This window comes from Cupressus sempervirens, chromosome 10 (assembly GCF_028749045.1).
Source record: "Cupressus sempervirens isolate cs-2001-9-10 chromosome 10, ASM2874904v1, whole genome shotgun sequence".
NCBI lineage: Eukaryota > Viridiplantae > Streptophyta > Pinopsida > Cupressales > Cupressaceae > Cupressus > Cupressus sempervirens.
Genome location: NC_143127.1, coordinates 829,121,222 through 829,136,019, shown reverse-complemented (window position 1 = coordinate 829,136,019; position 14,798 = coordinate 829,121,222).

Here is a 14,798-nt window from a genome sequence, read left to right as displayed (position 1 = left end):
ATTAGATTGAATTGGGAGAGAGAGAAAAAGTGATCAACTAGATCCAAATACAATGTTACAACCTCTTCCCCAAGACTATCACATGACTAAGGTAGACTGTATTGTTATGATGTGTAAGTGATGAGATTTAGTTTTGATTTTTTCAGAATCTAGATACATTATTTGAATTTATATTAGATTCTTTAATAGGACCCATTTTTTTAATCTTATCTTAGATATTTTACTATGCTAATTCTTCATTTGTAGGTCACCAAAGAAGAGGGCTAATAAAGTTGATGCACAAGTGATAAAGGGTGAGATGCCAAAATCATCTGCAAAATGGTATTATCAATTCACATCCTCAATAGTTATTAGTGTTCTTTGTTCTTTGTTCAAGTACCATTGTATGCTAATCATCTTATGCCTAGAATTGTAGACTAAGATTCTCAGAAGAAGACTAAACCATATCATTTTTCTACTCCCTCTTTATATAAGAATTTCTCAAACAATGAGACTGAAACATTGATTATTACTCTCCCCTCAATGTAAAATTCTCATTGATTGCATTTTGTAAAGTTTTAAGTCACTATCAACCTCTATATCATTGTATTCTTCTTATCATCAAATTACACAACAATGAGAATATGAACGATGACTTCTTCACATGAACCTGACAATTATAAATGCTACACCTTAATAAATGTTTGGGCTTGGTCTTTACCATTCGAGCTTATAATACAATACATTGGCTTCATTTTTGTTTGGAAGTATTTATTATTTTTGTTCCAAAAGTCATTCTTCATTTTCCAATATGAAAATGCTACTATCATGAAAGGCATAGTCTTATAATTTGTAATTTGTATAATGGTATAAAAGCTTGGTTGTGGGTTTGAATCCATACAACCTATGATGAGTGAATAGTGTCATACAAAACATCCTTCATTTATTTTTCTATTTCAAACACATTCAACCATAATTACCAGCATTACCACTACCAAGGGATGAAGTCTTGTAGGCTTATAGGTAAAATTCTGATTGGTAGTGATCTCCTTAACAAGGTCATCACCAACATTGGTGATCTTGCTACAAGGCAGACTAGTATCAGTGTCCAATGCAATACTCTCCTTCTAGTTGAGAAGCATATTTGACGCATTCTCCTAATTGCTTCCCTCCCCAAATTTTCCATTTCCCTCATGACCCTCCTTCTCATGCATTTATTCTATTTATTCTTCAACCTCCTCCTCCACTTGGCCATTCTGCAACACCATCTAGATGGAACTCTAGCCTTCCTCAAAACCATTATACATGACCTCTCCTTCTTCAAGATATTCTATAGAAAGTTCCTCAACCCTTGAACCTTTCAAAACCCCAATCTCAATGGAAGGCTTCTAGACCAAAGGAACTAGTAGATCCAGTTCTTTAAGAGAAAGAGACAACAAATCCAATTTCCTAGTGACTAGATGGAAAATTGGGAAAATCATTTCAATTAGTTGTAAATCGAAAGGAATTATAAGTAAACTATATCAATATAATAAGTAACTTAGTAATTATATCAATATAATTTAATTAATAAGAAAATGAATTTATTACTCTAGCATATAGTACATTATTTTGCACAGAAAGGTGTTGAATTTGATGCTTAACAAATTTACATACATGTGTAATAAATAATAAGTGTTGTAGCTTTGGGATCAACACTATAAAATGAAGGATGTCATACTACATTCACAGAGGTACCAAAATATTTTATTTGATATGGAGACAAAAGAAAATATTTTATCCATAGCTTACAAAGTTTAGCACCCTTATGTTGGTTGAATTCTTTGTTGAAATTTGTGACTATGGCTACATGAATGGTTTGAACATATGATTTTATCACATGTTCTAGATGTTTTTGCATGTGAATGGTTTTATACCACTTTAATTTTATGCCTATAAAACACTATATACAATGATGCTTCTTGTTAGCTTCAATAAGACCTTATCTTGCCCAACATGCTAAAACCTCAATAATGATGTTTTTTTTGTTCATAGTTTGAATACCCATGTTTGTAGAGTTTGATTCTACTAGTTTGATTTTATTAATAGCCCCATGATATATTTTTAAATATTCCACATGTTTGGTTTTATATTCAATCAATCAACATATTTTCCTTTTTATTCTTCCACATTTGGCATATCCATCTAACAATGAACTTATGATACTCCCATCAAGAAGTGCATGATTGCATGGTTTTATGGTGGATGTACCTCTCTTTTTTAAATTCCAATTTTATTTATCTACATGAGTAAGGGAGATCAATTCCATTTCTTTCAATTGTATTTAAAGGTCATTAAAGCTTTTTCAAACAATGTGATTAAATAAATTTTATTCATCATTTACCTCTATCATCAAGGTTGATTCATTCCTCCAAAATTGAAAGCCAAACTTAACATAGAAAAGTAAAGCAAGCCTCAACTATATTCTCATTAAACACTGTGAATTCAAATATCTTTGAGGGGGCATATCTCGGAGCTTGTACGAGGTATGGATGAGTTTCTAGTTCCTATAGAACCATGTTACAGAGGCCTACAATAACCTCACTCACTTTTTTGGAGATCGCATTCCATTTTCATTCTACAATGCCATCTCGAGTGATGCTGAAACTTGTAGTGTTGGCTAGTACAAAGTTGCCAACTGCCAAATCTCTCTCATCTTTTGTCATGGGATCAAACTGTCTACTCCATTAGCTTTGGGTAGCTGGATAAACCCTATCCCCAACCTTGTCTTTTCCCCTTTAGTGCTCGAACGTTCTTAGGCATGCTAAATCGAAATGTCCCTAAGGGTCACTAGATGCCATAGGGCTGCAATCTTTGATGGGGTGCATCTTGGAGCTTGTGCAAAGTATGGATGCAATTCCAACTCCTACAGAACCATGTTGTAGAGACCTACAATAAAATCTCTCACCTTTTGGAGATCACACACTATTTTCATTTTACGACACCATCTCGGGTGATGTTGAAACTTGCAATGTTGGCTAGTACAAAGTTGCCAACAGCCAAATCTCTCTCATCTTTCGTCATGGGATCAAACTGTATGATTCATTAGCTCTGAGTGGCCAGGTAAACCTTATCCCCAACCTTGTCTTGTCCCATTAAGTGCTTGAACATTCTTAGGCACGCTGAACCAGAATGTCCCTAAGGGTCACTAAATGCCACAGGGTTGCAATCTTTGATGGGGCATATCTCAGAGCTCGTGCAAGATCTGGATGAGATTCTAATTCCTACAGGACCATGTTGTAGAGACCTACAATAACCTCTTTTTCTTTTTGGAGATCACATTCCATTTTCATTCTACAATGCCATCTCGGGTGATGCTGAAACTTGCAGTGTTGGCCAGTAAAAAGTTGCCAACTGCCAAATCTCTCTCATCTTTTGTCATGGGATCAAACTATCTGCTCCATTAGCTCTGGGTGGCTAGGTAAACCCTATCCCCAACCTCATCCTATCCCCTTCAATGCTCAAACATTATCCGACATGCCAAACCGGAATGTCTCTAAGGGTCACTAAATGCCATAGGGCTGCAATCTTTGACGGGGTGTATCTAGGAGCTCATGTGAAGTATGGATGTGATTCTAGCTCCTACACAACCGTGTTGTAGAGACCTACAATAACCTATTTCACTTTTTGGAGATCACACACTATTTTCATTTTACGACACCATCTCGAGTGATGCTGAAACGTGCATTGTTGGCCAATACAAAGTTGCCAACTACGAAATCTCTCTCATCTTTCATCGTGGGATCAAATATCTGCTCCATTAGCTCTAGGTGGCTGGGTAAACCCTATCCCCAACCTCGTCTTGTCTCCTTCAGTGCTCGAACATTCTCAAGTACGCTAAACCAAAATTTCCTAAGGGTCACTAAATGCCACAGGGCTGTAATCTTTGATGGGGCATATCTCGGAGCTCGTGCGAGATATGGATGAGATTCCAATTCCTAAAGAACCGTGTTGTAGAGACCTACAATAATCTCACTCACTTTTTGGAGATCACATTCCATTTTCATTCTACAATGCCATCTCGGGTGATGCTAAAACTTGTAGTGTATGATGGAAAGATCTTAATTATATTGTTGGAAAGTGTATCTAGCATGTCATTTTTGGAAAGAGAAATCATGGAACTTGGTAAATGTTTCATAAGTTAATGAAATGTGTTACTACCAGATTATGTAAACTTAGGATTATATGATCTCCAAGAGTTTGGTTATGTTCTTTAGCACACCTTGGATGCAAGGTAGTGTGTAGCTTATACTCCCTCTTTGTGAGTAATGTTAATCACTTTGTATATGCAAATTGGTTTTCAATTGGGTATGTTATTTTCAACCTTAATGGTGATGAAGGATTAGATTGAATCAGCTTGTAACTATCTAGCCACCAGATTTTTTGTGATTCCATCAAATGTGGGTTTTGTTCGTATTTATTTATTTATTTTTACTTGTTGTGCTCTTGACCTTTGAGGCTTTGAATTTAAACTTGTGCACTTTGGTTTTTGAAATTTTATGTTCTTGAGGTGGCTAGGAGGTATGTTCTATGTTGCTAGTTATGTGTTGTGATGTTCTGTATTAGGTTCAATGTGGAACATTGATAGAATGTATAAGGGAGTAGATTGCAAATAACATACCATTCTCCTTTTTGTAATACACTATTTATTATGTTTTAATTAAACTCACTTCTAAATCCTATCTTCCACTTGGACCCATTCCTCTTTTGGAAATCCCTGAGATTGCCAATTCTTATTAATTCGAGTAGAGACAAGATGAACCAGATTAATATAGTTACCTATAGATCGAAGGAGGATGGTTAAGAAATGGTCTACCAGAGATCAGCCAAGGATAAGGATAGCATAGTAAGAAAATGATTATTTATCTAGTGGATATAAGTCTTTTATATAACAAACCATTTATATGCATAGTAAAAGAATTGAATATAGATTTGAGACATATTGATCACCTGCAGTCTGATCATCTTCACAAGTATGCAACTTTTGTTTCACTAATTCATGCAAGTTTATTGAACTTTCTTTATGAGCTCATTTACAAATGGGATGTTCAAAGTTTGAGTTCCTATGGGCTGCCGATACTTCGACTATGGTGACATATGATGAGGTTGTTGCATTAATTGGTCACATTCCTAATATTGACACACAACTAAATTTACATTCCTAATCTAAGTCCCCTCCATCCTCTCCATGAGGATTCTCAAGTGCTTAAGCATCACTTTCTTGTTCTTCATGCACATCCCTCGTATGAATCCTTTCCAAAGCTTCCAAGATTTCCGAGATGGTTGCATTTTACTTGCTTACTTGTCTCACTTCTCTTTACCTTATTTCATCTTAGTCTCTTTGTTTCCTCAACTCTCTATCCATTATTTTAGTAGCTTATATCAGCTCTTGTATCTCCTTCTATATATATTTTTTGGAGGCATCTTCTCAATATAACAATCTACAACACAAGTAACTAATTTTGCACCCCTCAATAGATCTACTAGATTTGATACCAATGATTTGACGAGTCAAACTAGATTCCCAAGAAGTAATAAACATTTAGCAAATGACTTGTTTCAAGAATAGATTCAAACCATTAAACTAAATACCTACCCTTCTCCACAAGGGTCCCTCCAAATGTTCAAATTGGGTTACCAAACCACATTCTTCAAAATATCCTTCTTATGAGGAGCATTCAATCCTCTAATATTCTATGATATGATATTCCTTTATAACTTTTGTTACAACTCTCCTAGATGGTGAACTGTCTCCCATTTACTATATCAATTTTACTTGCCAATTCCCTTATTTCTTTATTATTCTTCCTACCCAAACAATAATTCTTACCTTCCACATTAGTTTTGTACTTTCTCTTAGTAACCATGTTAAAAAAGGGGCTAGTAGTTGACAACCTCTTCTTCCTACTATTGACTTCTACCCATTGGCTTTGAGCTTTGTTGGTGCAGGAGCACCTAGGAAATATGCCAAGTTTCCTAAATCATTTTTGGCTTGTAGTGGTCTCGGCTAGACCACATGAATAAGGGCTATGTGATAAATCCCCAAGTGTGTGAGTTATGTTTGTAAATAGGTTTTTGTTGTGTTTGAGTTCCCAAGTTGCTTCTATGTTGGCAAAATTGCTTAAATTGCTTGTTAGAGCCTAGAATGGTCAAACATTGACCAAGACCTCAGGAGGATGGTAAAGATGGAAAAAATGTTAAAAGTTTTAATTACATGGAAATAGGTTCATTTAACCATGTTTGAGGTCATGGAGCCATTAAATGCACAATAGTGCAAAAGTTGCACTTGGCAACTTTGCAAGTTTGCAAAGTTGCTTGACAACATTAACAAAAAGTGCTAAAACTTTATAAGGGCTTCAAGAATCAGTTGGAAACCTATAAGATCTATTGATTCATGTGGGTAAGAGGTATTTAAGACCAATCCAAGTTAGTTTGAGTGTTGGCACATGCTTTTGTACGAATTTTGGCATTGGAATGAAGAGCAAACTAAGCATTTTGATGACAATTTTATGATTTCACCCTTCATCCACACCTTTAATGGATTGATAGTGTATGGAATGTAGATGCTTTGGTAAAGATTAGGAGTTTTTTTGATCAATTTCTTTACTAGTTTGAAAAATCTTTTTAAAGTTGCCAGTTCGCTGGTCTGTACAAAGCAATCAGCAAAGAAACCTCTATAACTTGAATTCCAATGGTGGAACAATGATGGCCTTTTTGAATCAAGTAATAGATTGTATAAACAATGTAAATATGTAATTTTATTTTGTTTTGTAGAGGTTTTTTTTTTTTCCAAGAGGCCCTAGGCGAGTTTGCATACCCAGCTAGGCAATGAAATCAACAAATAAGTATTTGAAAGGAGCATAGAAATCTAGCCCTAGGCAAGTTTGCATACCCTCTTTTCTAGCCCCTTTACCCTAGGACTTTCTAGAAATATTACTTTGCAACGTCTCTAGAATCCCAAAATGGTTCAAACACCTTCACTTTGGTTATATTAGATGACTTCCAATGTAAAATGAAACTCTTGTTTAGAGAAAACACTAAATCCACCTTTGGAGCAATCAATTTTGACTACCCAAACTTGTCTCCCACACATGGGAATGAGGTTTTAAACTCATTTAGACTCTCAAAACCAAATGAAACCTACCTTTAGATCCTTTGCATGACTTTATTAAGCCCATTTTGGCTTATATTGCCAATGTTGGCATTTTTACAAAATATTGCACTTTTAGTGCCTTTTATATCTTTTAGAGGTTTTGATAGCCTTATTACATTATTAAATGCCTTTATAGGTCTTTTATATCCACCCCTAACCTAGGATCAATATTGATGTAGAGGATAGGGTGATGGACCCAAGTAATAACCCAAAATGAGCAAATTTGTAACAATGTGCCAAGTGACCCTTCTAGTTCCTGATGGGCAAATCCTACAAACAGTCAACTCTAAGATGTTTTTAGGATTTAATAGGTTTTTTCTACCCTATCTAGCATGTTCCCATCAACAACTTTCAGTTTCCATACCCTCCAAGCCAAAATGCATAATTCACCCAAATGTTGTCAATGCAAAAATTGCAAAGTTGCATTAGCAACTTTTGCAAAAATTTAGAAACTTTTAGGAAATAACCATAAAACTATCTATATTCCTATATTCCTTTGATTTTTTACTATTTCCAAACATTTTCTAAGTCATAGAATTGGAATCAAGTGAAAAATGTAAAAATAGCACTTTTTGTGCAAAGTTGCATTGTTGAAAGTTGTAAAAGTTGCTCAAAGTTGCAACTTAGTGGAAAAAAGGTCGTATGATTGAATTGTCTACTCTGTTAGCTCTAGGTGGCTAGGTAAACCTTATCCTCAACCTCATCCAGTCTGCTTCAGTGCTCAAACATTCTCGGGCACGCCGAACCGGAATGTCCCCAAGGGTCACTAAATGCTATAGGGCTGCGATCTTTGACGGGGCATATCTTAGAGCTCGTGCAAGGTATGGATGCGATTCCAATTCCTACAGGACCATGTTGCAAAGACCTACCATAAAATCTCTCACTTTTTGGAGATCACATGCCATTTTCATTTTACAATGCCATCTCGGGTGATGCTGAAACTTGCAGTGTTGGCTAGTACAAAGTTGCCAACTGCCAAATCTCTCTCACCTTTCATCGTGGGATCGAACTATCTGCTCCATTAGCTCTGGGTGGCTGAGTAAAACCTAACCTCAACCTTGTCCTACCCCCTTCAGTGCTTGAACATTCTCGGGCACACCAAACCAAAATGTCCCCAAGGGTCACTAAATCCCATAGGGCTGCAATCTTTGATATGGCATATCTCGAAGCTCGTGCAAGGTATGGATATGATTCTAGTTCCTACAGGACCATGTTGTAGAGACCTACAATAATCTCTCTCACTTTTTGGGGATCACATTCCATTTTCATTTTACAACGCCATCTCGGGTGATGCTGAAACTTGCATTGTTGGCTAGTACAAAGTTGCCAACTGCCAAATCTCTCTCACCTTTCATCGTGGGATCAAACTGTTTGCTCTGTTAGCTCTAAGTGGCTAGGTAAATCCTATCCTCAACCTTGTCCTACTCCCTTCAGTGCTTGAACATTCTTGGGCACGCCAAACCAAAATGTCCCCAACGGTCACTAAATCTCATAGGGTTGTGATCTTTGATGGGGCATATCTCGGAGCTCGTGCAAGGTATGGATGCAATTCTAGTTCCTACAGGACCATGTTGCAGAGACCTACAATAAAATCTCTCACTTTTTGGAGATCACATTCCATTTTCATTTTACAACGCCATCTCTGGTGATGCAGAAACTTGCAGTGTTGGCTAGTACAATGTTGCCAACTGCCAAATCTCTCTCACCTTTCATCATGGGATCAAACTGTCTACTCTATTAGCTCTGGATGGCTGGGTAAACCCTATCCTCAACCTCATCCTACCCCCTTCAGTGCTCAAACATTCTCGAGCACGCCGAACCAAAATGTCCCCAAGGGTCACTAAATCCCATAGGGCTGCGATCTTTGACGAGGCATATCTCAAAGATCGTGTGAGGTATGGATGTGATTCTAGTTCCTACAAGACCATGTTGCAGAGACCTACAATAAGTTCTCTCATTTTTTGGAGATCATATACCATTTTCATTTTACAATGCCATCTCAGGTGATGTTGAAACTTGCAGTGTTGGCTAGTACAAAGTTGCCAACTGCCAAATCTATATCACCGTTCATCGTGGTATCAAACTGTCTGCTCTGTTAGCTCTGGGTGGCTAGATAAACTATGTCCTCAACCTTGTCCTATCCCCTTTAGCACTTGAACATTCTCGAGCACGCCTAACCAAAATGTCCCCAAGGGTCACTAAATCCCATAGGGTTGTGATCTTTGACGGGGTATATATCGGAGCTCATGCGAGGTATGGATGTGATTCTAGTTCCCAAAAGACCATGTTGTAGAGACCTACAATAACCTCTCTCACTTTTGTAGATCACATTTCATTTTCATTTTACAATGCCATCTCGGGTGATGCTGAAACTTGCAGTGTTGGCTAGTACAAAGTTGCCAACTGCCAAATCTCTCTCACCTTTTGTCGTGGGATCAAACTGTCTGCTCTGTTAGCTCTGGGTGGCTGGGTAAACCCTATCCTTAACCTTGTCCTATCCCCTTCAGCACTCAAAAATTCTCATGTAGGTCGAACCAAAATGTCCCCAAGGGTCACTAAATCCCATAGGGTTGTGATATTTGACGGGGCATATCTCAGAGCTCGTACGAGGTATGGATGCAATTCTAGTTCCTATAGGACTATGTTGTAGATACTTACAATAACCTCTATTACTTTTTTGAGATCACATTCTATTTTCATTTTACAATGCCATCTCGGGTGATGCTAAAACTTGTAGTGTTGGCTAGTACAAAGTTGCCAACTGCCAAATCTCTCTCACCTTTCCTCATGGGATTGAACTATCTACTCTGTTACCTCTAGGTGGCCAGGTAAACCCTATCCTCAACCTCATCCTATCCCCTTCAATGCTCAAACATTCTCGGGCACGCCAAACCAAAATGTCCCCAAGGGTCACTAAATCGCATAGGGCTGCGATCTTTGATGGGGCATATCTCAAAGCTCATGTGAGGTATGGATGCAATTCTTGTTCCTAAAAGACCATGTTGTAGAGACCTACAATAACCGCTCTCACTTTTTGGAGATCACATTTAGTTTTCATTTTACAATGCCATCTCGGGTGATGCTAAAACTTGTAGTGTTGGCTAGTACAAAGTTGCCAACTGCCAAATCTCTCTGACCTTTCTCATGGGATAAAACTATCTACTCCATTAGCTCTAGGTAGCTAGGCAAACCCTATCTAAGCTTCATGTGAAGCTGATACATTCTAGATTCCTTGACAAAAGGAGTAGAAAACATTGGTTGAGTAGTGACAAGAAATCTAAGTGCCTAAACCACATATGCTTAAACTTAAAAAATGGTTTACTACCACTGGGACTCCCCTTAGATTCAATACATAGAGAAATGGCAAAATGATCTGAAGCAACCAAAGTGAGGATTTCTGAGTTAATATTAATATTTGAAAGGAATCAATCATGAGAAATAAGAAACCTATCAAGTCTCTAGTAATTTGGTGAAATTCTTGTCCCTTATTGGTCCATGTAAATGCCCCTTTAGAAGGAGGGATATCAATGAGGGTGTTATTATTCACAAAATTAGAAAATTTATCATTTTATGAAGAGGGGGAATATACCTTCAATTTTCTCATCCCAAGATAGAATGCCATTGAAATCCCTAGGCATAATCAATTTATCATCTTGAATGTCAGAAATAGCCTAAGAATAGGAACCCAAAAATTTTGTCTTATCATCACATGTAGAAGTAGGGCCATATATATTGAGCACTATGAATGACATACCAAAATTAGTAAGAACTACTTGCCACTAGTTAGGAAAAGACTGAATATATAGCAGTGCAAGATTTATGGTTCAAAAGAATACATGAACCACCCGAAGCACCTGCAACATGAACATGAAATGAGTTCCACTTAGTCAACTTTGTAATTATAGAAGAATATGATTATTGAGACAATTTTTTTTTTTGAAGCAAAATTACATTAGCACCACCTGCATCAAGTTAGATTAGAGAGCACATCTTTTGTTTAACACTTCACGAAAGGTCCCTCATTCTTCTAAGGAGTGCCTTTTGCACTCATTTTCCTTTTTCTATCTATCAATTTTTTTTCCAGAGTAGCTTGAATACCAACGTCAATTTTCTCCTTAATCTTTTAAGAATTAGGTTTGCTTTGTTGTCTCTTACAAGTAGACACTTGAATTGAATCAAGCATGGGAGTTTGATGTGGAGAATAGCTTTGCAAAGGATCAAAATTATTCTTAGAGTCCTTATTCGCAAAATATGACTTACTAATAGGTACCTTATGCACAACCAAGTCAGAATTAGTTAAATCCTTATAGAAATTACCAACTATTATAGGGCTTTAATGAATAAAAGGAAACATTATTGGGGTTACATGGATTAGTAACTATCACCATTCCCTTAAATAATAATGAACATTGTTGTATACACATAGCCAAAACTAAACAAAATTGTTGTTTCAAATGTTGTTATGGGAACACTAGCTAAATAGCCTAATATTTGCACAACAAAAAGTGGGTAAAGTAAGACAAACATTTAATTGATGAGAAAAATAAGAAATCTAAGGAGGACATGGCTTTAGTGCAACCAATTATATCACCAAGTACAAGATCAATCACATCACAAGACAAGAAAAAGATGAAAAAGAGTAGAAAAGATAAGGTAATATTAGATGAAGCTATCATACTTTCAATCTATGATCATACACAATTGGATTCTAATGCTATAATAAATTATAGACAATTGTGAAGGGGAAAGATGCAAAAGAGAAAGATAGGAAGTGAAGTACAAACAAGTATTATAAGATGTGAAGGAAATCTTATTACAAATTGTTCTAGATGCACCAGCCAATAACAAACCTCCAATGATTGATCAATTAAGTTTACTTGTAAAATAGGTAAATGCACCTGATGTTGATGTTAATGAAAATTTGATACAATTAGAAGAGAAAAGAATAGAGAAGAAGATTATGGAGAGACCAAATGAGTCCATTACTGCTCAACAAGTTGAACTTGGTGGTATTACAGCTGAGCTAGAAAATATTGTTAAGGAGATAATCCACCTACTCCAATAGTTATGTGATGTACTACATTTAACACAATATATTTTAAAGAAAGTTGAAAAATATTGATGAGGATTTAAAGAATAGTGTTTTTAAGTTAATTGAGGTACCTTAGTTAATCCAGGTTGATTTAAGTAAAGACATGGACAAGATGAGAAGATAAAGTCTTGAATTTCAAGCACTCTTGATACCTTACTTGGAACTCATACAAAAGAATGTTAATAAGGTTAGATAACTTATTCTTACTCCTAAAATGTCTATTATTTAACATGTGATTGAACTTTGAATGCAAATACATCCACAACACTTGGCATTGGATGGCCACTTGGTAAATATTAAGTCTATCTCTCTAATATTCGTAGACCACTATTTTGTTGGATAGAGTAATTTCAAACTACTGATTTCTTTAATGGAGTTCCTAATAAATCTCAAGGTTCTCATTTAGGTGACCAATTGCTAGGAGGTCCACGAATATTTCCTAATAAAGTCTATTGCCAATCAATATTGTATCAAAAATTCAAACTAATTAGGTATTGAATTAAACTTGGTAAACAAATGATAGAGAAGGAAAAATTTAAACATGAACAAGATCATTAATCATATGACGATGACATATTGCAAATGCTTAACTTATGCTTTAAAAATTATAAAGTTTATTTTTAATCAATATTCTATCAAAATTTTGAATGGATTAGGTATTGAATTTAATTTCATATGTATGCACATATCTAATTTAATGTCATACATGAACATATCTAATTTAATGGCATACATGAACAAACATGAACAAACATATCATATCATATGTCGTATATGAACAAACATATCATATATTAACCAATAATGTCATAAGTCAAATAATGTCATACATCAAATAAATGTCATACATCAAATATAGAATGTCATATACATCAAATGTGTATCGAATATGTCCACTTATGCCTATATATATACATGTCTAGATCAACTAGATCTTTTCCTTCCCACGAGGGGAGGAAACAAGTCTCTCGACGTCCTTTGCTGTCGTGTAGAGGGAGATATTAGAGATGACGGGACCCTCTTGACACGCTCACTCGACCTCTTGTTGAGGCTCTTCTCTAGCTCCAACTGATACAAAGAAAGTAGATATGAATCAATATTTATTATACATTGAAATCAAATATATGTACACACAAAATCAATTATTTTCTTACCACCAACAAATAGTCACTCTGTAAGTTCACCTCAAATGCTCGTGGACGGTCAAGCGTGATGAGATCCTACAATAATTCAATTAATATAATCACTTATAAATACACATATCACCAACAAAAATATTGTACCCAAGTAAATATCACCAAAGTCATCTTATACCCACCAATTCCAACCCAAGTTTTGATTGTGGGTCCAAGATATTTAGAGCGTGTGAAATTTGATCTAACAACTTATTTTTGGGTTTAGAGAGAAAATACATGTCATAAATGGTAAGATAAGGTCCAATAAATGAAAGGAATTATTTGATTGAAGTTGAAATAGAGAAGCACACTTATAGACAAGGGTAACCTTGAGTTTTTAAAGAAAACGAATCAACATAGGACTTAAATAATAATTTGGAGGTCCAATGAGTGTTTAAAGGAGAGTGTGAAATCAATGTAGGAACCCATAATGTATATTAAAATGGGGCTAAAAATAATACCAAATAAGTGTTCTTACTTTTTCAAATGATACATGTAGTCCCCACTTTATTGGAAGCATGTGTCCACCTCATGCACACAATAAAGTAGAAGAAAAAAAGAGAAAGAGGTAAAGATTTTGGGAAAACTACAAGGAGATTAAATATCACCAAGCTGAAGGACAAAAGCTCCCAAACCAAGAATATTAACTATTACATTCTTTTGCAAGGATACATAAAAGAACAAAAAAATCCTAAAGCTTACTAAGATTCCAAGTCAACTAGTTTAAGAGACCTCACTCAAGAAAATGTCTCAATCTCAAGCATTGTGTTGTAAAAGCTATAGCAAAAGCTCAAGTGGTCACTTGAGAAAAGAAAGAGCAAAAATAAAAGATAAGAAAATACTCAATGATTTATCCCACTAGCATAGCTATAAGAGTATGAAAAGAAGAGAGAAGGACCATGAATCCAAAAGTCTAGTAAGTTATCTTATCCAAGTTTATTTTGTATGAGAGGAGGAGGAGGAGGAGAATGAAAGAATGTAGAGTTTTGTTATGCTAGTTCCATTCATCCCAAAGAAATAGTGAAGGGGAGTTGATGGTGTTGATTCCAAAAGCTATAGTTTCTTTGAATCATAAGGATATGCCTAGTTCTATTATCAAGTTCAACATTTGAATTTGGCCTATGAATAATATTAATTTAAAACACAAATTCTCCTACACTTATGACTCTACTAGACCAAGGTGAGTATATCTAATCACCAATTATATCTTTAAGCTTCATTATTATTTATAGAAAACATATAACTTCCATATTGTAGGTCCTACTCCTAGTTGAAATCAACTTGGAATACAACTAATCTTCTATTCCTAGCTTTACTTTTAATTTCATTATCTCCTACTATTAGTCCTCATACCTTTATT